A 26670-nucleotide genomic window follows, 5' to 3' on the forward strand; every position below is an offset into this window, starting at 1 on the left:
GACAGCACAGGCCTGGGGGACACCAGTGAGGGGCCCTTCAGTTGACTGGGTGAGGAGCACACTGGACCAGTCAGCTTTGACGAGGCCAGCTCGGGCTGGATGCATGAACACATAACTTTCCTTCCACCTCTCTTTGATCACTGACTTAAACTGGTGCTCTCGAAGACGAGAAGCACATGGAGAGAACTTCCCCACGCAAGACATCCACAATTAAAGCCGCTGCCTGTGGCTTTGCCATCCCGCAGAAAGGGCGTGAGCGCGTGGTGTAAAGAGGAGTTAGAGCATTGTCAGCGGAAAGCGGTGAGGCTTTATTGAGTACCTGCATTACTAATGCATGCAGAGGTGAAGATACAATCGTTCTTTTAGTCATTGTACATGTTTTATTACCAGGAGCCCCATTAAACAAAAGGAGCAGGTAGACTTTCTCCACAGGAGCTCACATGGTTCCAGGGAAATCGGTGACCCGGGGTCACCAGGATGCTAGTGATCCTGGCTGCAGGGTCATCTCAGTGCGGCCAGATGGCTAGTGTTACTACCTGGAGGACAGAGAGCAGGTGAGGACTCGGGCCCTGGCGGGGCTGGGGTCAGGGGCAGGACGTGGTGGCAGATAGCTCCGTCACGTGGCCACCAGTCAGCACCCAGTACCAGAGCCCTCCCCTCCTCAGGTCCTGGGCAGGTTGAAGAAGACACGGCCTGGGGGAGATTTGGGAGTGAGGCCTTCCCATGATGGGCGGGTGAATTGTGTCCCCTAGTAAAATTCATGTGATGAAGTCCTAACCCCAAGACCTTAAAATGTGACCATGTTTGGACATAGGGTGATAGTAGATGTAATTAGTTAAAATGATGCCATACGGGAGAAGGGTGGTCTCTGATCCAATATGACTGGGTCCTTATAAAAAGGGAAGTTTTGACACAGACACACTCAGAGACACCACGTGAACATGAAGGCAGAAATGGGGTGATGCTTCTACAAGCCAAGGACCGTCAACAGTGTCAGCAACGTCTGGAAAACGAAGAGGCTGGACTAGATTCGCCTCACAGCCTCAGAAGGAACCGATCTGCCAACCCCTTGATTTTGGACTTCTAGTCTAGAATGGGAGGGAGTGATTTTCTGTTGTTTCAAGCTTCTGATCTGAGATCCTTTGTCATGGTGGTTAGAATGGGGGTTCAAAGCTTTGTTCAGTGTCATGGTTGTCGCAGGATGAGAACTATTATGTCCACTAGTGGAGTCCAGGCAGGGCACCCACTTAGTCTTTAGTCTGGAAGCACCCAGCTTATGATAGATGTGTGCTTGGATTTCACATTTGTTTGGAATGACTTGTGTTATCCCTTGCAAATGCTTAAATGCTGTTTTGTGGCACTGATGGGATTATACTGCCCTTTCCATTTATGAATCAGACTGAGTTTCATACATTTTATGCCAAATTGTTCATGTGGTCCTTCTCTCCTTTTCACAGGCCCCCACCTTCTCTAGTCCTACCACCTCCCGCCTGGGGCTCTTTCTTCTGGATAAGGGCCTCTCGCCTTGATATGTGGTGGTCAGGACATTATTTGAGACCTTCACCTTATGGTTTCCTTCTGAACCTGATCTGTGTTACAGGAGCTGGGGGCTGTCATCAGGACAGAGTGTGGAGTGAAGTAGCCACGGCTGCTTCCCTGATGGAGGCTGGGTAGTTGGGATGCAATTCCATTCCATTCGCATCCTTTGATTTTTTTTTTCAAGAACAAGATCAAATGTTTTATACCAGCATCAAGTTTTCATAACCATATAGAATAAATAAATATTTTAACGTCTGTAATTCAAACAGGTAGCAGGGCAATGTGTCTGCAGGCCTGGGTCAGGAGGTGAGGGTGTGAGCAGCGACTGCGTGAGCTAGCAGGTATGCATGCTGCCATCCTAAAAGTGTGGGTGATTAAACCAGATCCACTCACAGTGACAGTAGCTGGGCTGTTTCTCTGTATGTAGATGAACCTCAAACACGAGGCAGTCTGCCTGTCCCTCCTGCGTTAGTAGTCAATGGCTACTTGTCTCACACTCCTGCTCACCACCTGCCCACCCACAGCGGCCCTACATGTACATCATCCTTTGTTCTTTTTCCCTGCACAGTCTAGGATGGGGACGCAAAGTCCATGTGCAGTAAATACATTGTTGATTAAGTCTGTGCCTAATACTATTGGGAAACAGGGAGTCAGAGGCAGCATGGCCCACTGAGGTTACCTAACCGCTTCGATACAGACACAGACAATTATCCTAGAATTCTAGAGACGCAGCTGGACTTTCTAAGGTTCCCAAAACCTACCTTGAATGTGCATGACTGCCTTCCTTCTTGTCCTTTACCAGAGGTGAGGGAAGACAGGTGGTTACTCTCTTCAATTAAACACTTCAAGTGTTTTAAATTTTTCTTCAACATTCTTATTTTGATTTCAGTCCCTTAATCATCCAATAGTACCTTGGAAAATGTGTCCAGTGTTTTTCATGTCCTCCTGGGGTATAAAAGTCCCACGTGCAAGCTCGGTTTTGTGGTCCTATGTCTTCCACATGCATTTCCTCAGACTAGTCTACATTTTCTCTGGGACAAGACAGGATACTCCCTTCTGGGGTGTATTCCTCCCCCAATTGGATTGTGTGAACCGAGTGCCTCACCTGCTCATTCTACTTGTACCTGGTTATGGGCTTCCTTGCAAGTCAGTTCCTCTAAAACAACTGCCTGGATTCAAGAGCTTGGCCTGAGCTCTGCCCTAGACAGCTGATGGAGAACTGTCCCCATCCGTGTCTCCTGTGGCCGCGTGCACTCCTGCAGTAGGGTCACAGTGCAAGACAACCTCCTGTGATGCAGAATTCCTAAAAGTGTGGGTGACTTAACCAGATCCACTTACAATAACAGCCTGTCAAGAAATGCACTTTAAATACATTCAAAGTTATCTTTGAGTAAGATGTGCTCGTCTAAATACTGTAATCCCATAACACCAGAACAAAAGCTCCATTCACAGCCCTAACAATATCGTAATGTTTGCGCCGACCCAGAAAGTCAGCGTTGCTGCCAAAGCCTGCTTAAGAGCCCGAAGCATATCCGTCATCCTGTCAGAACCGGGACAATCCCGCTTCTCTGCAGAGGCAGAGCATGCTGCACCCGCCTCTCCAAGCCAAGCATCGAGCCTGAGCTGAGAGGATCGCCCCGAATGAGCCAGGATGTGTGCATGGCACCCTGCAATCACCCCTGAAAAGAGTGGGCTCACACAGCCATGACACTGACATCATTCTGAACTTGTTCACGAGCTCACGGGTACCAAGATGACTGCGTAGAAATAAGTCTCTTGCATTTGAAGGATCCGAGGAAAACCATGAGGATGGAGTGGATGTCCTTATCTCAGATGGGGTATGGCCCGCACTGTCCCTCCTGGATCTATGCATGGGTCTGGGCAAGCCCAGTGTGTTTCTGCATGAGCAGACTTGTACACTCCTGATGGCGGGCCCATGTTTTGAGTGGTTTTCAACCATTTCTGCGTCAGTTCCTTCTCCTTCATGTGGAAACTTTCTGGTTGGAGCCTGCCCTCCCCAGACATTTCTTCCCTTGGGGGTAACTGCTGTGTTGCTAGGCCCCTCCCACGCTCCCTTCATTTGCTATTCGAAACAGAGGAACTCTTTAACCACGGTGCCTCCTCCGAGCTTTCAGTTTCAAACTGGCAGGTCAGACTGCTGTCTCCATGGCTGAGAGATGGGAAGTGTGGGTCCCAGGCGAAGCGTCCCAGGTGAAGCACCCCAGGGCCCGCACGGAAGCCTCGAACACACCCTGGATTTCTGGCGGTGGTTTGCACACCACTGATCTCTCTGTCCCTTTCAGGCTCATTACTTGTTTACAGGATGTGTGCTCTCACTCTCCCGCTCTTTATAAATGCCAGCATTTCTCCTGAGAAGTGAAATTTCTCAAGGGCAAGCCTGTGTCCTGCCCGTGGGCTGACGTCCAAGTCCAGCCATTCATTACATTGGAATTTAACAAAGCGCATGCAACGGGACCTGATTTCAGATAGGTGGTGAGCTTGAAGCTTCTGGTTTTGTTTTTCTTTTTCTTTTTACAAGAAACTTAGTAGATGTGAATACCTGTAAATGTATTAATTCTTATTGAAAAGTCATCCGTCTTTTGTTCATCAGGGAAGACCCTTGCTTCCTTAGTGCCCACCAGACACCAGGGATCCCCATATGAAGATGTCGGCCTGTCCAGGTTCTTCACCACTTGGCTATGTACCATGCATGGCCGGGTGCCCCTGCCTCCTCCTCCTCCCATGTTTTGGGTTGGAGGAGTATCTAGTATTTGCCCTTCACTCAAACAGAATCCTATATAATAAAAGCCTAATATGCTAAGTGTCCAGTCATCCAGTTGGCTGTTCAACCAATCAAAGCATAATATGCTCATGATATGCTAAGGCTGCTCAACTGCTCGCTATGACATGCACTGACCACCAGGGGGCAGATGCTCCAACCAGTAGGTTAGCTTGGGGTCTGGCAGATCAGGACCGAGTGAGACAGGCCGCACATGCCCTGGAGCCCTCCCTCGGTCCCTCCCTGGCCCTGATCGTGCACTGGTGAGGTCCCTTGGCCTGGCCTGTGCCCTCTCGCAATCTGGGACCCCTTGGGAGATGTCGGAGAACAGTGAGTCTTTGGCCCAGCACTTGTCCTATTGTCCCTTGGTATAGAAATATAGTCCAGACCCTGATTGGTATTATGGGGATCTGAACACAAACATTAACCTTTGCCATAGAAATACAACTAAGCTTCCCTAGTGTGATTTTGTAAATCTGCCTTCCCCAGCAGATAAGTTAACTTACCATTGGCCAAACACACACAAACCATGCCCTGAATAGGTGGGTGAGATGTTTTAATGCATTTTGCTCCCATGTGGCAATGCCCTGAATGTCACCTGTTCCCAGGCCAGGCCATGGAGATGGGTGTGGCTGGACCAGGCCTTTGAGGGCTGAAGAAACAGGACTCTTCACCTTCTAATTCGGTTCTCCCGACTCAGAACTCTCTAGAAATGGTTGAGTATGCATATTTCCAAGTTATTGAAAGTCAGAAGTTTGGAAATTTAAGCTCTGCAAAATAACTTCCTCTCTTGGAGACACTTGGGTGAATCACTTGACATCATGAGCAAATAAAATCGAACCATTACACATGCCCAGACAACAATGCCAACACTGAGAAACTTATTATCTTTACTAGAGGCCCGGTGCACGAAATTTGAACCTCCTGCAGTTCGGAAGCCCTCGGGGGATGTACAACTGACGGCCATCAGTCGAACATCCTTAGTGCTGCCCCGTGGAGGTGGGAGAGGTTCCCGCTGCCGCTGCGCTCGCCAGCCGTGAGCCCGGCTTCTGGCTGAGCAACATTCCCACTGTGGGAGCGTCTGACCACTAGGGGGCAGCTCCTGCATTGAACATCTGCCCCCTGGTGGTCAGTGCATGTCATAGCGACCGGTTGTTCTGCCATAGGGCCAAAACGTGCTCTCCGACATCCCCCAAGGGGTCCCAGATTGTGAGAGGGCACAGGCCAGGCCAAGGGACCTCACCAGTGCACGATCAGGGCCAGGGAGGGACCGAGGGAGGGCTCCAGGGCATGTGCGGCCTGTCTCACTCGGTCCTGATCTGCCAGACTCCAAGCTAACCTACTGGTTGGAGCATCTGCCCCCCGGTGGTCAGTGCATGTCATAGCGAGCAGTTGAGCAGCCTTAGCATATCATGAGCATATTATGCTTTGATTGGTTGAACAGCCAACTGGATGACTGGACACTTAGCATATTAGGCTTTTATTATATAGGATTCTGTTTGAGTAAAGGGCAAATACTAGATACTCCTCCAACCCAAAATATTGGTTTACATCAAGTCATAAAATTATCTTCCCATAAGGGCTCCCTGGGCCGTGAGCTTCTGGGGACACAGAAGAAGTGAGGACTAGGGGAGGGTGGTGACCTGGCAGGTGCTGAACGAGAACACACTCCCCTGCACCTCTGCGGGCACCTTACCCTCCAGCAGGGACAGACAATCTGTGAGGGAGGGAAACATAGCAGCCGACCAGCAGCGACCACACAAGTGACTGAGAGAGGACCAGTGGAGAGGTTTTAAATAGGAAAACTCTGAGGGCATCTAAATCAATATCCAGCCCTATCTGGTTTGGCTCAGTGGATAGAGCATTGGCCTGCGGACTGAAAGGTTCCAGGTTTGATTCCAGTCAAGGGCATGTACCTTGGTTGCGGGCACATCTCGGTAGGGAGTGTGCAGGAGGCAGCTGATTGATGTGTCTCTCTCATCGATGTTTCTAACTCTCTATCCCTCTCCCTTCCTCTCTGTAAAAAATCAATAAAATATAAAAAAAAATAAATCTATATCCAGCACTCACATGCCTATGTCCCTGGCACATGTTACCCTTCTTCCTTCCCTCACCAACCTCCACCATGGTGACCCACCAGCCTTCCAGGCAGCGCCCAGGCATCACAGCAACCCCATCACTTGTGGAAGGACAATAACAGCATGGCAGCTAGAACAATGTGACCTTCTAGACACAACCAAGGCACTCCGGAAACCGGAGGCATGTCTATGCAGGAGGCTGGGTCTGCAAAATCCACTCTGTGTGGTGACCTAGCCCGCCAGTCCGGCCGACCCTCCGGTGTTTGTTCCTTAGGAAAACTGCACCAAGGCAGCAGCATGTCAGGGGAAGGAGAAGGACTCACCCTCCCTCACCAGCCTCAGCTGGCAAAAGCGAAATCAGGATGTGGTGGTGGACAGCTGGCCGTCAGAACAAGGCCACAGTGTCAAAGATTGGCCCTGGGAGTTTAGGTTAAAAAGGTTTGGGCGCCCCTTTAAATTCCCTTCTGCATCCTTCAGAACAGACTTTTTCTTCTTTTTCCACAGGAGGGCATGCTGTCCCGGGGTCACCACATTTTCTGCTTCTGCGTTTGCCCGCTCAGTTAAACAATTTTGAGATATTCAGGATGAAAAGAGGTTGTATCTGCAAAACAGACTCAGGTTTCCCTTCACATCTGAGGTTGTGCGGTGGGAGTTCCCGGGCCCCCTTTCTCCTGAGAGGTTCCCAGTCCCTGCTTTCGGGGTAGGATTATTGTGGAGCCTTAAACATGATTGTAGAATAACACCTGAAGCAAAACTAAGGGCAAGTCCTCCTTTAATCTTTGAGAAACTCTCCCTATTAGCAACGACTTTGTTCTTTCTCTGCTGTCATTAATTTCCCCCTTGAACGTGCTTTCTCTCTCTGACAAAATAATGATTTTATTTGACCCCCTGATGATTATCTAGTGTATCAGACTTGAAAACTGTAATTTGAAAAAGGTGAGTCCTCTGCTTGCGAGAAGGCCAGAGCTGCCTTTTTCTTTTTCAAAGACAGATCTTAGAGGGCTTCTTTCAAATTTAAGCTGACATTCTTTGTCTGGGGATTTGAAATCCTGTAGAATATTAAAGGCCCATTTTTATCTCTAAAATATACTTTTAAAATCTGTTCTCTATGGATCTGTTTTAGTCTCTGGATAATTAAGTGACATTAAACAGCAAGTGAATTAGAGCCAGCGTGAATCACTAAATGGAAATGCATGTTTTAAAAATAATTGATTCAGGTAGGTGCGGCCGGCTAAGCCACTAACAGGAGAGCAGGCCAATTGTGCCCCTGGCTTGCCCACCAGCACTGTGTGACCCCAAATAGGTCACTTAACCAGCCACCTCCCCCAAAGCAATCCCCACTGAGAAGCGCAGGAATTAACCAGACACCATTTCTTAGGTCCCTGGTTGGCAAACTGCGGCTCGCGAGCCACATGCGGCTCTTTGGCCCCTTGAGTGTGGCTCTTCCTAAGCCTTAGGAGTACCCTAATTAAGTTAATAACAATGTACCTACCTATATAGTTTAAGTTTAAAAAATTTGGCTCTCAAAAGAAATTTCAATCGTTGTACTGTTGATATCTGGCTCTGTTGACTAATGAGTTTGCAGACCACTGCCGTAGGCCGATGACTTGCTCTCTAATTGGTCAACAATGGAGAGGAGGCGTCAGAGACCAGAACCAGCAAATGAAAACTTGAAACAAAGATGGTGTGTGGGAGTAAAGTAGGAAAAATATTTTTTAAAATAAAGTAGGAATAACAACACAATTTTATTCTTTTATTTGTTATTACAATCAATTGACAATTGTTCAAGAAGGCCCATCCTGCACCTTCGTGGTCTCTGTGACCTACTCCCAGCCTCTGCCCTGCCTGTCTCCCTGGCCACCTCGTTCTGCCTGCCACCCCTTCCTGGGTCTGGAATCATTGGCTGTTCTTCCCTTTTCACTTCTGCCTCAGATTACAGGTGTGTTGCTAATGTTTCTGACCTTCGAACATGTAAACCCTTTTTGCCTGTGCCTCAGCCCCACTTCAGACATTTGGAAATCATGGTGTGAAAATACTCCTCTGGGATGAAGGGGTGCTGTAGGGATCCGAGAGCAAGACCATCGTTTCCTTGTCTTTTCCGTGGAAGCTTCATAAGGGGTCCACAAGGCCAGGTCACAAGGCTGCCCAAGGGGTCTGGGACAGGATGCTTGGACACACTCATTACTGCCATCCAGAGGGAGCCATCCTATTCCTCCTCTCCCCGCCCCACACGCTGCCCTCCTCAGCGTCCTCATCCCTGGTCTCGTGGCAGGGTACTGGATCTTTTCTATTTCTGCTGAAATCTTCAGTCCACCTCTTCTTAGCTTTGCTTTCCTGGAGAGCATGTGACCAGGGATCACCTGAGGCCTGAGCACACCCTGCCTGAATGGAAGCTGATGCAGGCCCTTGCACCCATGCCAGCTCCAGACCCTCCAGCTGTTACCAGCAGGGCTCCTGGACAGCCATGGTGTGGAGGACATCATAGCACTGAAGGACAGGGACAGGCAAAGGGGCCACGACAGGGCCCCAATAGTGCCCTAGCCATGGTACCATCGGCTCTGTAACATGGTCAGGGGCCTGGATCCCAAGACTGGAAGGCAGACAAAAGTCAGCGCATCAACAGGAGCAAAGGCTCCACCCATGGGACATTGGGCACCATCGGGAGATGTTTGTGGTTGTCATGACTGGTGTGAGCTACTGGCTTCTGGTGGGACCATGGATGCTACTAAAAGTCCTGCAATACCCAGGACAGGCCCACCACCAAGAACTGTCTGGCTCAACAAGTCAGCAGCACTGGGCAGAGCAGGGTGGCCCAGCTGGAATAGTGGCAGGTCTGGACCACACCAGGTTCTGGTGACTTTTCCCAAGTTCATGGGACCCTGGAAAATCACCCACCCACAGAGCCTCCATTTCCTCACCTATGAAATAGAGACGTAGTCACAGCACCCACGTGGTAAAGCTGCTGCTATGAATGAATGCAATAATGTGTGTAAAATACCAGCCCACACTGGGAGTGCAATAACATTAGATGTCATCACCATCAATTGTATATTGTTTTCACAAATACACACAAGAAGCCGTCCACACCTGGTGAACTTCTTGTCTAGCAACTACAAAAAAAAATACTTTCAAAAGATCTCAGTTGTGTCTGGAATGTGGTCTGTACCTAACTACAATAAGCAAATAAAAACACCCAATAAAAGTACCCTTTCGCAAGGGCCTTCTCTTGCCAGCCATGGGTTCCTGTCAATGAAAACAAGCACAGAAAACTGTCGGTAGGTAGGTGGTTAGGATGATTCCACCTGAACTTTTTTCTTCTTTGAAAAATGTGGCTTTGAGATGGAGCCTATGAGGTGTGCGCTCAGTGCTTTGAGGAGAAACAGCAGGCACTCTGTGGAGCGGACCCCGCATCATTCTCAGAATTATGCGTGGACTGCTTGGGACTCTGAGATCAAAGAAACCTGGAGAACAAGCCACCAAGTGGGACTGTGCTCACATTTGCAATTACTTTAGGCAAAGTCAGACCCAGTGAACACACACAGTTTCAGAGAATGCCAGCCCGATAGGATTTTCATTTTCCTTCTAGGAAACAAAGCAATAGGCTGTTTTAATGTTAAGCTAAATGCTTCTTTCTTTTTTGGTCGTGGTTTCATCTTCTGTGAATGCTACTTTGCCAAAGGGAACACCACCCACAGCAACATATTTTTGTAACATTACTTTTACTTTGGTGGTAACTCAATTAATTAGAAAGATTGGAATCGCCCAGAATTGCATACTTCACTAGCATAGACTTGTCAGTGTTGTCTGCTGTGAAATAATATCCACAGAACCTTTAAGGAGAATCACAGGTAAGGTTAAGCACTGAACGCATTTCTCAGTGGAAACAATTTTGTTACAATAGGGAATACATAACACACGTGATATTAACAATAGTAAAAGTCCTAAATATTTTCCTAACTGTCCAGATCATGCTGTACTTTTCCGGGGCACGAGACTTAGATTCTCACCACAATGCAGAGGTCTTGGAGAGTTCAACTCATGTAATAACTAACATACTCTCAGACAACCTGTCTTTTAAATGTTCTCATATACATTTAACATCTTTAACGTAAAGCCCCCGGTAAAATGCCGCTCCCGTAAGAACACATTAATGGAGATCTTTTATAAACAGCTTCAGAATGTGGAAGGAATGACTTTGAACATTTTCAAAGAGAAGAATTTGCAGTTGCACAATAAAGAGAAACAGACATTTATCAAACCTTTCAGGGTGCAGATGTTTATCTGTGCATCGCAGCTCCGTGGGGCCCCTGCAACCGTGGTAAGTCCCTGGCAGAAGCTTCTGGGAGAACCACCTCACCAGGATTTTTGTTAGAAGAGCATGCCCTGCCCACTGCCCTGCCGTGTCCAAATCCTCCTTGTCCAAACCCAGCAGCCAAGGCCTAGTCCCAGGTCATTACCCTACGAGGAAAATAATCTTTACAGAAATCTTAAAAACCATTGAACAAACATATGGAAATCTAATTTAACTCAGTCTCCCTGTTCTCGGTCTCACCAAAAGCAGATAAAAACAAGCATGAAGCTGTGCCTATTTAGGACAATGCTCCTCATTATCACTGCCACAAAGGACAAAGCCTTGAACCCAAAACACCCAGAAGGGCCATGGAGATGCATAATTCACAGCTGGCTTCTCCAGCACTGTGCCCCCAGGGCTGGCTCTTCCTCAGAAAGGGCACAAACAGGCCCCAATGGACCCCCTCTTGCTTCACCTCTGTTCTCTCTCCTCCTAAGGTTCACCTGCCACTACTCTTCATTTACAAAGTTCTCAAAGTCCTAAAGCAAGGTTTTTTTTTAGTGACGTCTTATTTTCTGTTGATGGGTTTGGCACTCTGCCCTGCCCAAGCAGGATAAAATGTTTACCTGGATCAGGTCTTCAGACTCAGTAGTTGTTTACTTTGATTTGAAAGCATCCAAGTGGCTGGAGAGAGGAGGCTGGGATGCTCGCCCTTCACCTGAGGAAAGCCCAGTGTGAGCTGTGTCCTCCTTAGGGTGCAACTGAGCACAAGTCTAAGATGTTGTTATATCAACTTGTTTTGGTAAATTTAGGGAACGTCCCCTATGAAATGCAGCCTATGAAAAGAATGAGAAATGCCACATGGATTTATGCACAGATGTGTGTTACATGTAAGTCATAAAAACGAACATGTGAAATAGCTACAATCCACGGGTAGGGAATTGGATCAATATAGTAAGGGTGTCTGCAAAATAAAACCCTACTTAAGCACAAAAAATTGTTCACATTATGAACGTTTAAACAGTAAAATTTAAAAAAAACACCTCTTAATGATCCCAAATTTATGAGAGGAAAATGTAAACATTTATGTATACATAAGAAAAAGTCTGGGACAAAAATTACCCTAATATGTTTGAAGTAGATCTATGAAGTAAGATTATGGTTCTTTTTTAAGTATTTTTTTCACTAATTTCTAAACTGCTGTTTTATCAGAAGATTTTAAAATCATATATTCAACTAAAATTATTTGCCAAGAAAAATGCTCCTGATAAATTGTGAACCAAAGATGATTTCATGTCCGCACCTTTTCTCATGATGACAAGGAGAACTGAAAACCTTCTAGCAGTCTGACAGCTGTGAGCTGGCTATGGTCAGCGCTGTACAGTGGACACTGAAGATGGACAATTCAGAGGTTCCGAGGAGGACCCAGGACATGGCAGAGCCCCAGAACACAATCCTGTGAGAAAAAGAAGCCACCCAATGCCAGCCTGCCACCATGCAGCGCCTGACTCGTCTCTTCTGTAAATAAATGACTGAATTTCCAAACTTGTTTTGATGCCTGGTTTGGGGACCATAAAAACTCCAAGTGGAGCGTCAGGTGTGACTAGAAATTCCTGAGTGTTCTGATGATTCAAGGTAATGGAGAGAAAGTCAGGAAAAGGAGGTCCAAACATTGCTGATGACTTTGCCATGTGTATTAGCAAAAGACGGAACCTGAGCAATTTCTAACTTCCCAAGGAAAAAACCCGACTGATGTGACCTAAACTTAGGAAGGAATTAAACCTGGCCCAGAGCTTGGAGAAGCTATTACTAGGGGACAACGTGCCTTAAAGTTCTGAACAGCCCAGGAAGGGTTCCCCACAGGAGATGCACTTGCCCAGGTGACCGGAGGAGGCTCCTCTAAGGTGACCGTGTGGCCTCCGATTATCATCCAAGGGGCCGTGCAGAGGAAACCTTGCCTTTCTCACTGCAATTAGAGGATTAATTGTGTTTTCTAAAGAGAACACGGTGACCGTGGACAGGACGGCGGTTTCCCGGTGGTGCTCTGTAGTTAACGTGCTGCAGATAAAACAGTGCCTGCATTAAAGGAATTACTCTATTTGTCATAAATTCCTTCCAGAGTGATTTTGCTTTCAACTCCGGGCGGGAGGGTGTCTTTGATAGGAGATGGAGACATGAAGGATTACACGAAGGGGCAAGGACGGGGCCGCACCTGACAGGTGTGCTCCTGGTCCCAGGCCAGGTAACTTACTAAGACTAACCTGGGGCACATTTACATTTAAAAACCAAGCCTGACATCCAGAGAAATCAAAGTGCCTGACACAGCTGAAGGCTTTATATTTGGAAATGGAGTTAAAATGCGGGATCTGGGTTCCAGGGACAGACGTTAGTGGCTTCAGTTGGGCCAAACCCAGCTCAGTTATGGAGAAGACGGCCTGCCCTAATGTGTGCTGAGGCACCTGAGCAAGCTCGGTGCAAGCGTTCTCACCTCCCGCGTTCCTGGCAGGGCTCTGCGGGGCAGCACAGAGAGGCTGCCTGGGACAGAAAACACTGTATGTTAGTGTCCCAGACAGTCTCTGCTTCTACGTGCCCACAGAGGGCCTCCACAAACAGGGAAAATGAGTATTGATGGGAGGAGGCTGTAAGAGAGAGAGAGGGAGACAGAGACAGAGAGACAGAGAGGAGAGAGAAGAAGGAGAGGAGAAAGGGAGATAGATTTTTATTTATCGGGCTATATCTGTAAAATGGAAATGAAAATTGTAGAAAATAAAATAAAATTGAAGAGGATATGGAAAGTATTGTAAAAAAAATTTTTTTCTGTGCAACTGATGTTCTCGTGTAAACCAGACTTGAAATCAGAAAAGGTCTCTAGCCCTTCACACGATTAGATTACTCTTCTTCATATTTTTATCAATATCGTTATTATCTGATTATAAAGGCAGGTGAGCTGGCCTTGTGCAGTCCACACACACAGCTTCCTGTGTGGTGAGTGAGACCCCTTTCCTTCGGGAACAGCCACACCCTCTTCTCTCTGTCCCCACCACTCAGCCCTTTACGTGAATTTCCTCCCAGAACAACAGCAGCCTCCATTGTGGTTTTGTTTTCAATTCTGTAGAAATGATTCTTTTTGTCTATAGAAACCTCTGGCTAAAATGAAGGTTAGAACTCTGTTCTAGAACCAGTCATTTCATTTGCAAAGAAATTCATTTTTCTGGTTGCTGTAGAATGAATGTTTGTGCCTCACCCTCAAATTCATGTGTTGAGATCCTACCGGCCATGAATGGTGTTAGGAGGTGGGGCATCTGAAAGGCGATTTGATCATGAGGTGGAGCCTCCATAATGGGATCGGGATCCTTGTAAAAGCTCCCTGTCCCTTCCACCACGTGAGGACACAGTGAGGACACTGCCAGAGAACACCTTTATGAACCAGGAACAGGGCCTCACCAGACACAGAATTTTCAGGGCCTTGATCTTGGGCGTCCACGCCTCCAGTCTGTGAGGTGTAAGCATGGCTGTTTAAGCCCCACCTGTGGTGCTCTGTTATAGGAGCACAGAGGAACGAAGACTCTGGTCATCACTCCCCTAGGTGTGTGAACAGTCAGTTTTGCAGGATTGTAGTCCGTGTCCCATAGGCCAGCTCCTCATGGAAGGTCGGTCCTGAGGGTGAGGAGGGGAAGTATCAGTACCACCTCATGGGTTGCCTGTTGGATTAGGGTACCAGCCCCTGCTGACCCGGTGGAACCAGGCTGGGAAGCAAACATTGGTATTAAAAGTCATTCGATTTGAATATACAGAGAGGTATTCAATGGCAAACACAGTTGCTCTGCTTTAGAAATGGAACTGAGATTTGAGAATTGGAGGCTGGCAATGGAACAGAAAAAAAATAATAAAGTCACTCAAAAATATGGATTAAATGAACAAACTTGCCCCTCCCATCTCTCACCAGAGTCCAGGTGAGAAGTGACAAGCTCTCGGCGGGGGGGAGGGGGGGGGGAGGGAAGCAGGACCTGGTCTGTGCCAAGAAGGGGTAGAGACTCCCCACCACCCACCCTCTGCCTCAGTGAGAAGGTCCTCTCCCCTGACCGGCACTACACAGGTGAGCTAGGTGGGCAGGCGGAGCTGCATTCTCCCAGGACAAACTGCTCCCAGCTAGAAAGGACCATGTTTCTACCTTCATGCTTTCAGGGCACTGAGTTGGCCAGTCACTCACGGCAGAAACCATCACCGTGGGAGTAGCAGACTCCTCTCCACAGCCGAGAGCAAGTCTGTCTCCTGAAAGACCACACTCAACCCCCTTTGTGACGGAGGGTTTGGATTTCAGGGAACTGTCGCCTGGCCTTCCTATGGTTTGGAAGATCCACACCATCCAGATGTGAGTCTCTCACTTGTCAATCCAGAATTTGTAAACACGTAGTTTGAAAGGTGGCACTTTTGGAATAAGTTAGCGCTGGGTGAAGGTGATGTCTCATGGAGATGGGAACATCTGTGCTGTGGAGCACAAACACCCTAGATCCTCCTGGCAAGGGTCAGGGGCCCCGCCATTCTGTGAGAGGGGACGCAGTGTTCCTAATGGGGTGAACATACCATGTTCCCACTATTAAAACAAATCTAAACGTGGTGGTTTGTCTGGTTAAACATCTCCTTTAAGTCTCATTACATGGTGAAGCAACATGCCTTTTATTTCTAAGATGTGATTAAACTCACATGCATTCTTGATTGAGGTTTGGAATCTTTTATTTCAGGGCGGGGGGAAGGAGACTTCAGAAGGGAGCAGTCTAGAGCTGTGACACTCGGTGGGATCATTAGATTTAATCCTTTCACACACTCCAGGGGTGATTTCAATTAAGTTTGTTCAAAATTTAACAGTTTCCCGCATGTTGGCATAAATGATTCAGGGCCACTTCCACATTCACTGATTGGAACGTGTTGAAGGGTACACTTTATTGTTATAACTTTTCACAGTTTCTTCATAAATTCACCTAATGGGAGTTTCTATTATTTAACACCCTCGTTGTCCACATTAAATGGTGGTGTTGTTCTTGCAGCGATGGACCCAATCGCCTGTGCACATTTTGGGAGCACTCCTGAGTTACCCAAGCTGCCCTTGTCCCTGGCACTCCTGCCACGCTGTCTTGCAGGACGTGAATGATGGCATTTCATTCTCTGAGGATGTGACTCTGGAGTGCTTGGGGAGAATGAGGGTTCATGTGATAAATTTCAGGTTGTTGGTTGAGACAGCAGGAATTAAAGAACTTTATTTGGGAGCAGGGTCATAAGACACTGTGATAGTCTTACTATGTGTAACCCTGAGAAATGTATCTGGGCTGAGAAGATGGACAATTCAGAGCACAGGATCCCCTTAGATGACACAGGATACGTGGGTGGGCATTTGGGCTGCCATAAGACCACACTTTTCTGTCTACACTGAACATTTCTGGGCCCTCAAGAGTTTATCTACAGAAATCCACTGGGCAAAGATGTATTAGCATAAAATCTTGTTGTCTATTGGCTACATAGGAAGGGTTTTTGCTTTTTCCTTTGAAGGTTTATAGTAGTGAGAAAACTTTGGCATCTTAGATGTCCTCTACTTACATAACTAAAGGACAATGTTGACATAAAAATTAGTATCCTGCTCCCATCATCATCCATATTCCTTGTTAGCCAGAGCCTAGATTTCTAGATTTAATAAGGAGGAAATGAACTGACCAACAGTTAATAATTAGAAATGTTAATAGATGTGAGATGGTTTTAACCGGCTATTTTCCTCTAGAACATTACATCTGATGAATTTGTCAAATTAAAGGATATATACGAAGAGTATGTTCTCTGACTAAAATTAAATAAAATTATAAATAAATATTAGAGGTAATTTGGGAAATCCACAAATATGTAGGAATTAGCACGCTTCTAAATATGTGGGAATTGAATGACACACTTCAGAATCATAAATGGGTCAAAAATAAATCACAAGAGAAATTCAAAAATATTTTGAGATAACAAAGCAAAAACACAATATACAAAATTTTGTGGAATACAAGTAAAACAGTGCTTAGAGGGCAATTTATAGCTGTAATGCCTAGAGTGAATAAGAAAGATCTCAAACTAGTTATCTACCTCCAACCTGAATAAAATAGAAAGTAGGAGCACGCACTGTACACAAAACAGTGAGAAGGAAGGAAATAATTAAGATTTTAGAATAAATAAATGAAATGGATAAAAGGAAAATAACAGAGAAAAGTAAGGAATACAAATCAGATATATGATAAGGGATTTGCATCTAGTGTATATAAAGGCCAATCAGTAGTAATATAGAAGATTTGAACAATATAAATTGAATAACAAGTATTTTCCAATTAACATACTCAGAATATTAAAGTTAATTAGTACAAATTATGAATCCTTTTGAGGCTCCATAGGACATTTACAAAATTTGAACATATGTTGGGCCATACAATAAGACTCAATACATTTTAAAGGTCTGAAATTACTCACAGCGACTACAATGAAGCAAGCCAGAAAAAAAAGGAAAGAAAAGAAAAAGAAACTAGAAAATTCCTACATAACTAATATATCAAAGAAGAAATCACAATGCCAATTACAAAGAAGAAATCACAATGCCAATTACAAAATATTTTGAACGAAGTAAAAATTAAAATAGTTATTATTTAAAAACTCAAGTGATGCATCTAAAGTTTTATCTTTGGAAAAATAATAGCATTTGATCTATTTATGCATTTAGAAATTAGGAAAAAAGTCAGACATAAAACATGAGCTAAAAGTAATGAAATGGAAAATATTTTATTGATTTTTTTACAGAGACGAAGGGAGAGAGATAGAGAGTTAGAAACATCGATGAGAGAGAAACATCGATCAGCTGCCTCCTGCACATCTCCCACTGGGTACGTGCCCGCAACCCAGGTACATGCCCTTGACAGGAATCGAACCCGGGACTCCTCAGTCCACAAGCCGACGCTCTATCCACTGAGCCAAACCGGTTTCGGCATGAAAATAAATTTATAATAGAGATAATTGTAAAACTAAAAGTTGGTTTGAATAAACTAATAAAATGAATAAAACTTGGTAAATTCATAGAGATTCCTGGAATAGGTGGAGAGAAGGCACAAAACCAATATCAGGGATGGCAAATGTGACATTACTACAGACCTCACAGACAGTGAAGGGAAAAAAGGAAATTGTAAATGATGTAAGGCAAAGGAGTTGAAAATTTAAATGAAATGGTTAAGTTACTAGTAAAACAAAATTCTCTAAAACTCACATAAGAAGAATTAGACATTGTAATAGTTCTGAATTTACTATGAAATTAAATACATAATTAAAAACCTTCCAATAAAGACATCTCTAAACCCTGACATGTTTGCTTTTGAGATCTCATGGTAGTTATTACTAGTCTAGTATGTTGGGATCCACTGGCAGACATCTGTAGCCCTAGCGGGACCTGCTGCATGTCCCTAAATCCACAGCATGGTTGCACAGGGACTCCCAGAGTTCCAGGCACTTTTGCCTTCATGGGTCTCTTACTCCCCAAAAAGTATATAAGTAAGAATCATATTTTACAGTTGCATTAGTATAAAGACAATAAGATCAATATGACATATTAAAATGTTTTCTCTGACCCCAAAGTTCATTTTTTACTTTGATTTTGAAAGAAATTAAAACATGTCCATATTCCCTAACAATGTGGTCAGCCTGGGTGGAGCCTGCTTCAGAGTGCTTCTGTTTTTCCTTCCTTAGCCTTTTCTTGCCATTACTCTCATGCAGGCAAAGGGGTAAAGTTGACATGTGGAGATTGAACCTAATGAAAGTTATTCCTGAAATGCCATGTCACATCTTGGAATCCAGAAATGGACAGTTTCAGAAAAGCGCATGCTGGCTCAGTGGCAGGAAATGCACCAGGGGACCCACAGAGGAGCTGGGAAAACTCCAACCAGCCAGACCAACCATAGAAATGGTAAGACTTCACACCCTCAACATTTATTTTTCCAGTTTCCTGAGTATTCCCTGTCCCATGAGGCATCTATATTATGGTGTTCTTGGTAGAGAAGTCCTCCTATAATGAGACCAGATTTGCTTCCCCACCACATCCACTCATTGGCCCTAGTTCTGTCTCAGATCTAACTCAGGATGTGGTTAATTTTTTCTCTTCTCTATCAAAACTACCCAAATGTGTGAATACACCAAGATTCCATGATGCGTATATTTAAGGGGAGCTGGGAGGAGGGCAATCAGTTGAGTCACTGACCCATTCAAGGTATGTTTTAATGAATTCTTCCCTTTCCAAGTGATATTTTATACAGTTCTCAGTGACTGTGAGGGCCATAGCATTTACTTAAGCTCTTTTTTCTTTTGCATTCCTTTACCTCCATTGCATTGCATTCAGATGGACCAACCAAAACATTTCCAGGCAACTTGGTCTGTGAACAATCAAGTGACATGGCAGTCAAACCATTACTGATCAGCTCGTCATTAAAGTTTTATGGCTGAATTATTAATTATTGAGGGATTTATGCTAAGACCCAGCTGTGTGCCCCAGTTCCTTCCACAGAGCATAGGCAGAGCTGCTCCACCACCTCTCCCAGCCCCTGCTTCCAAAGCAGAAAAATAAAACACAACTAAATGACTGGTGTTGCCAACAAAGGCGGGTGTGAGCTGTAAATTTTCAGGATGCATTACTAACAAGGCAAACCACCACAAGAACATTTCTACTAATCATCTTTAACTTTAGCAATTGTTGGGAAGACTTTTATTTTAAGCTATTTGGTGGGTCCCATTCTAGTGAGAAGTCTTCCTAATAAGAAACCATCTTGTCCATTGGTGGGGTGGTGAGTAGGCTGATGACAGCATTTGAAGGACCATGAAAATTGTCAATTCCCTCCCTTACCACCAAATGAAATACGTGTTTCTGTTTTCCCTGTTGTGAATTTATCTTAAATCATCTACAGTTCTACACGTCTCATTGAATTATGCTCAGAAAAGCAACATCTTAAGTATTAAGACACAAGGAGAAAGATCACATATTTGTTTTTAGCTATGAAGGTTGTTCCTCAATGAAATTTAATTGCCTCTATTTAAAATTTACTCATCATTAGGTGAAGATAAAGTGTGAGATCATTAAGCAGAAGTCCAGAATGAGCTATTAGTTGAGCCTTCAGATAGTAGTTGGGGTCACAGACTCCAAGGCACACTCATTGTGGCCTGGAGGAAGGACTGCATTATGTGTGTGTGTGAGAGTCTTAGCTACTCGAAGGACTCCCAAGAGAATGACATAAAAAAACAAAGGGTCTGCCCAGCCAGCATGGCTCAGTAGTTGAGCATCGACCTATGAACCAAGAGGTCGAGGTTCAATTCTTGGTTGGGGCACATGCCCAGGGTGCGGGCTCAATCCCTAGTGTGGGGCATGCAGAAGGCAGCTGATCAATGATTCTCTCTCATCATTGATGTTTCTATCTCTCTCTCCTTCTCCCTTCCTCTCTGAAATCAATGAAAATATTTTTTAAAAAAGAAAGCAAAGAGTCCCTGCATGAATTGGTGCATTAGAATTATGAGAACACAGGGGAAGCTTCCTTCATGACTTATAATAGGATGCAACTTGATTTTTAAATTATTGGATTAAACTACAGAAGGTTCAAAGACAAGAGAGTCAACAAACCCCTTTATTATTATTTGAAATGCTAAATTAAAATACATTAATATTTAAAATCTTCACTCAAGTTGAAAAAAATAGCAAAAGTGCTTCATGAAACTAACTGGCTTTTTTCAACTAAAAACAAAAAAGTCAACTTCATTGTTGAATAATTTGAGTACATCTGTATGATGACTACACTACAGTTGAAATCTGTCCCCAGCTTGTCTCTCATGTGATAAAAATCCGTTCTCTATCTAATCACTTATGAACTGGTTATTGGCTGGACTAGTTTGGGGACAGTTATCCAGTCACTAAGGTTATTGTTATTAGGACAGAAGAGGTTGTCATCTGGGAGGTCTCAGCCTGATCTTTGAGATGGGGACCAAGGAGCTTGTGAAGCAGACACTCGTGTTCAATCGCCCATTAGCAAAACCACTCAAGGACAAGTGTTCTTATAAGAGAAAGGGATGCTAGAGATCTCTGTCTCCACGTGAAGGCTTCGAGGGGAGGCCACATGAGGCCATGGTGAGAAAGTGGCCATCTACACACCAGAAAGAGAGCCTTCACTTGGACCACCATGCTGGTCCTTCACTTGGACACCCGACCTCCAAACTGTGAGCAATAAATGTCTATTGCCAGTTGCCGGGTTTGTGGGTTTTGTTATAGAAGCCTGAGCAAACCACTACAACTGTATTTTGATTTATACACTCAATAATGTTTTAGTGGATCAAAAGTTTAATCATGTGAATTTATTTTAAATAATACCTCAATTTTCATTTGACATGTACTTTTGCACAATTGATAAAAATAACTTTTCCTTCCAAAATAGAAGTACTGAAATACTATTTTAATTTCAATTTTATACTGAAAACTAATGACTATCTATATAAATATAAACTACAAAAATTTCTGAATGGTATCAATTAAAATAAGAAGAAAGAATACGATCACATCAGGAAAAAAAGAAGAAAAAGAAGTCAAAGGAAATGGTGAATTATGGCAGAGGAACCTCAGAATGCCCGGCAATGTGCCAGGAAATAATTAAGCCCTAAATGTTCACATTCAGTAGCCGGAAATTTCGCCATGAAAAGTGATTCAGATTTTCCAAGATGAGTCTTTCCTGATGATTAAACCCCAATTGACTAATAGAAACTCGGTTACAGAAGTTTAGCAAGCATGGCGTGTAACTGGTCTGCGTCTGCTTCTATTAAACCTCAGCAAATGCCTTTTAAAGAATCATTTTGTCTTTAATTAGCATACACTAGCTGTCCTATTAAATCTAAATTAAGTTTGTATTTGAAGCAGTTAATTTGGTGACTTAACGAAATGTGGACACCTGCAAGGTAGTAATTTTGGTTTGCAGCCACTGTCAGGGTCCAGGAATTCTGTAACACGGACGATTTAGAGGCCCTGCCACACCCTCAGACAAATGCAGGTTTCACCAGCCGGTGTGGGAGTGTGTGAGTGTGTACGTGCACATGTCTAACCATGCATGCACATGTCTAACCAAAGCCCCCAGTGGCAAATGTTTCCACCAGAAAAGCACAATTTATTGAACACACATTAAAATTAAATTTCCGTTGTGAAGGTTAGCAGTTTGTTAACTTTAAAATTTTTATGTAGGGAGGCGCCAGGGGAAATCATGACTTAGGTGCTAGAGGTCTTGATTCTAGGCTCAGTGCTTCCACCAGCTAGTTTCCTAGTTCCCATTTCCAATGTGAATTAAAAGGGTTTTTTTTTAAACTACATATTTTTCTAAGTGCTTCCAAGTCCTAAAAAATACATGATGAAATAATAATTAAATCACAGTTTTTAGTTAATTGCACGGTATCTGAAATGCAAACTTCGTCAACTACTAACAGTTCCACTGAGAATAGAAATGAAAAGCACAGATGGCAAGAAATACAAATAAATGTACACCAGTCTCTAAGAATTCTTGTACTGACCATCCTTCTAGCCTGGGGTTAGCCACCCATAGCTGCTCTTTAGTGGATAGATGAACTCAGACCTGCCAAGGGCACCGGGTTCCGGTGCATGTGAGGACACCCGGATTCATCAGTGCAGCAATTCCTGATGGTTCATTTGAACACCCTGAAGCATCCCTCAAATGGCTTTTTCAAAAGTAATGGCTGAAAAATAACCCAGAGAGTGATAAGAAGATGCCATTCACATTTATTTGTCAAATTAAGTTGCGTTTCTCTGACCTACAGAAAATGATCATCCTATATAATAAAAGCCTAATATACTAAGTGTCCGGTTGTCCAGTTGGCTGTTCAACCAATCAAAGTGTAATATGCTAATGATATGCTAAGGCCACTCAACTGCTTGCTATGGCATGCACTGACCACCAGGGGGCAGACACTCTGACCAGTAGGTTAGCTTGCTGCTGGGGTCTGGCCAATCAGGACTGAGGGAGACAGGCTAGACATGCCCTGGAGCCCTCCCGCAGTCCCTCCCCACATCCCTACCTGGCCTGATTGTGCACCAGTGGAGTCCCTCTGCCTGGCCTGCACCCTCTTGCAATCTGGGACCCCTCAGTGGATGTCAGAGGGCTGGTTTTGCCCCAACGGCAGAATGACTGGTCACTATGATGCACACTGACCACCGGGGGCAGATGCTCAATGCAGGAACTGCCCTCTGGTGGTCAGTGCGTTCCCACAGGGGGAGAGCTGCTCAACCCCAAGCTGGGTTCATAGATGGCAAATGCAGCTGTGGTGGTGGGAGCCTCTCCCCCCTCCGCAGCAGCGCTAGGATGTCTAACTGCTGGCTTAGGCTTGCTACCCATGGGGAGCGGGCCTAAGCTGTCAGTCGGAAATCTCCTGAGGGCTCCTGGACTGAGAGAGGGTTCAGGCCCGGCTGAGGGACCCCCCGAGTGCATGAATTTCATGCACTGGGCCTCTAGTTGTACTATAAAAGGAGATGGTTTTAATTGGCTAAGTAGTAATATAAATAATTTGAATCTGCAATTGGTTATTCTCAATATATATTGATTATCCAAAACATTGTCTCTGGTTATGAGTTGAGATTTATTACTTATCTACTGCTAATTATTTGTTTTTGCCTATTGAGTTGTTAATAGGAGGACTTGTTTTCATAGTTTTCCTAATGTTTCTCCTCACTGAATTCCTAAAATTAAGTCACTTTAGTCATGATGTATTGTGCATGTAGGGCACTCTCACCAATGCATTGTGAGCATCAGGAATGCATAGGGCCAATGTATATTCCATCACTTTGAGTTGACAAAAGCAATAGAATAATGTAAAAACTTCCATATCAACCTAGATTTCTACATGGTAACCTTATAGATGATCTCATTAGAGTCTAGACATTCTCAGGACTATGGGCAGAGTGTGATTTAAATGATGCTGCTCCCCTTCCTCCCCCACCCAGGGGTCCAGGACCAGCACATTGTCCCAGAGGAGTCACTGGTGCCTCATGCCTAAATGTTCTCTTTATGACCTTCACACCTACTTTACTTTGCTCCAATTAAAATTACTCATTTTAAATTTTAAACTTTATTTCTCATACTTATTTCTGTCTTCGTTTTTCAAGGGAAAGTTATTTCAACATATTAAAAACTTTTTTAGCATAAAACTTTCTTTTTTAAATTAAATTTATTGGGGTGACAGTGGTTAATAACATTATATAGGTTTTTAGTGTACAATTCTATAATGCATCATCAGTACATACTATTGTGTTCACCACCCAAAGTCTAGTCTCCTCCACGACCATATATTTGACCCTTTTACCCTTAGTTTTTCCCCTACCCTTTTCCTCTCTGGTAACCACCATACGGTTGTCTGTGTCATAGCTCTTTCTTAAAATTAATTTTGTATTAAAGCCTCAGGATATAAAAAGAGAGATAAAAGTGGTATTTGAACCATATAAATTAATTGGCTAATTCAAGTTTATACTAACATTTAGCAAAAGTCAATCAATCAGAAAATTGCAATGTTTCCTTAATACAAGTTTTTAATTAGGGTTATTAATTGTACTCATGTTTGTGGTAATTTCTTCAGCTTGTCCCATATCAGCCCTTCTGACTCACAAAAATAAGTAGCTACCACGATCCTAATTGCTTGACTTGCAAAGTCAAGCTGTGCCTCCGTTGAACCAATGTGGAAGCTTGAATGGGGAAGATACCGCAGTTTCAAGTGAAATCACTGTGAATGCCTGAGGGCACAGACCCACTTCTTGTGGTTTCTAAGTGTGTGATTTGGAGGGAGTTCATGAACCCCAAAGATGTTTCCACGGTCAGTTAAGTCTTCATTATTCTGTATAAATTATTTATCAAGTGAAGCTTAAATAGTGTCCAACATATTTTAATATCTCAGGTACCATAGTGTTGTTTTTGATCAGGTATCTACTCATAGTTTCAAAACAACCAGATGTGTGTTTGTTTCTACAATTTCCATGTCTTCCCTGGCCTGATGCTTGAGTCTAAGCATTCTGACCTTGCGTTGTCCAATTAGGTTATTCAGCTTATTAAAGGTCAGATAAGATTTACTGAAGCTTCCAAAAAAACCAATGCATGCTGAACTAGATGAAATTTGATTTTGCGTAACTGTTAGGTGACACAGAATTGCATGTGCTTTCACACTGGTAGACACACTCAGGCAGGCATATAGCCACAGTGTTCCTGGTCTGACGGCCATGTCTAAATGTGCAGACCAGGGCAGTGTTTACAACACATTGGTCTGTGCATGATTTTAAACTAAGAATTTAAAAACATTCCTCTTACGGTGAAATCAGGATCCAACATTTGTGGAAGCAGAGAACTCTGAACATTCTGGGAACGAGGAGCAGAGACAGTGATTGATGGAAATGAGTCCACATATTACTCCTCCCGGGGTATTTGGATGTTAGTTGAATTACTCTCCAACATGCAATCGCAGGCTCTGCAGACGAGTAATACACGACCACAAGGTGGCTGACCTTCTGTCCCTTCCAATTGTGTTGCAACAAAACAACCTCATCTGTCACATTAAATTATGTCACATTTGGAATTATGTGAGCTTTGAAATGTTGTTTGTATTTAATCTAAGATCTGTTTACCTTTATAGTTATATGGCTGACTTAAAAAATAAGGCATTAATATCCACCTTGAAACTTATACATATTTAAGAAATATTATAATAAAAGTCAAATTAAGTGAGCATTTGGAGTCTGCAGGAACTTGGAAGGGGTTTCACAATTACTCAGATTGGAGAAACATGAATAACAGATTTTAAGTTGCAATTTCAAACATTATTAATTTTAACCATGAGACAAAAGAAAAATTGGAGACATGTAATTATTGAAACTAACCAAATTATGTTAATAAGGTCAAATATTCCAACATCATAAAAATGATACCCATTGTCTGGCTTCTCAGTGATCAACATGCTGGAAAAAGTAACCCCCATCCCCAGCCCGTTATGGGAAACCATGTGGAGTAAAGGGCTGTAAGCAATAAAGGGGAAATGTCACTTGTTCAGTTCACCGAGGCTGCTTCAAGAGTAAACCTGAGGTTGGTGGCCAGATCAGGAACTCCTACAGATGCACTAGGTGTGGCTGATGGCTCAGTTGGATCTGGCCACACAGAAAATTGGCATTCCATCTCCATCCCATATCTTCATCCCTGATGTCCAGTGTTGGGCACAGCCCTCCCATACCTCCTCAGTACTCTACCTGGATCTGAGGGACCCCGGCCACTGCTGCCTCAGAGGGCACCCTCCTCCAGCTCCCAGAGCTGGCTGGAATCTGAGAAGTCCCCCAGCCCCATTCCCCAGGGTGATCCATGCTATTTTACTCCACCATTTGGGATCTCAATGCAATGGAACACCACAACAGAGCACAGTGGTTAAATGGTGGGTCCCACAAAGGGGTTGTTTGGGTCAAGCTCAGCACTGTTGCTTGATGAACATGTAACCTGCCCTTAACACATTTAACTCATCAATAAAATGGCATCATGAGTAGTTCACCCTGGGGTCTGCATGAGTGTACCTGAGCACTGGGACAGGTTCTCTTCCCCTGCGGGTGTGGAGAAGGGGGGCAGCATTTCCTCACACCCTTAGAACAGATTCGTAATCATGTGGATTTTTTAGCCAATAAAATGTGGCAAAAGTGACTTGGATCACTTCCAGGGAGAAGCATTGAATTGCCATGTTCTATTTCCAAAATTTCTTCTCCTGCCTTTCACTTTGTGGAAGGATATGTGACCAAAGACTAAGCATCCTGGACTGCAGGCTCCTGTCCTAGGGACCCCTGTAAACCCACAAAAAACATTGAATCAACAGGAAGTAAATGTTGGCTGTGTAAACATCTGATGACTGGGGCTTGTTTGTTATTGCAGCAAAAC

The sequence above is a fragment of the Myotis lucifugus genome, unplaced genomic scaffold, assembly GCF_000147115.1.
Source record: "Myotis lucifugus unplaced genomic scaffold, Myoluc2.0 scaffold_0, whole genome shotgun sequence".
Lineage (NCBI taxonomy): Eukaryota > Metazoa > Chordata > Mammalia > Chiroptera > Vespertilionidae > Myotis > Myotis lucifugus.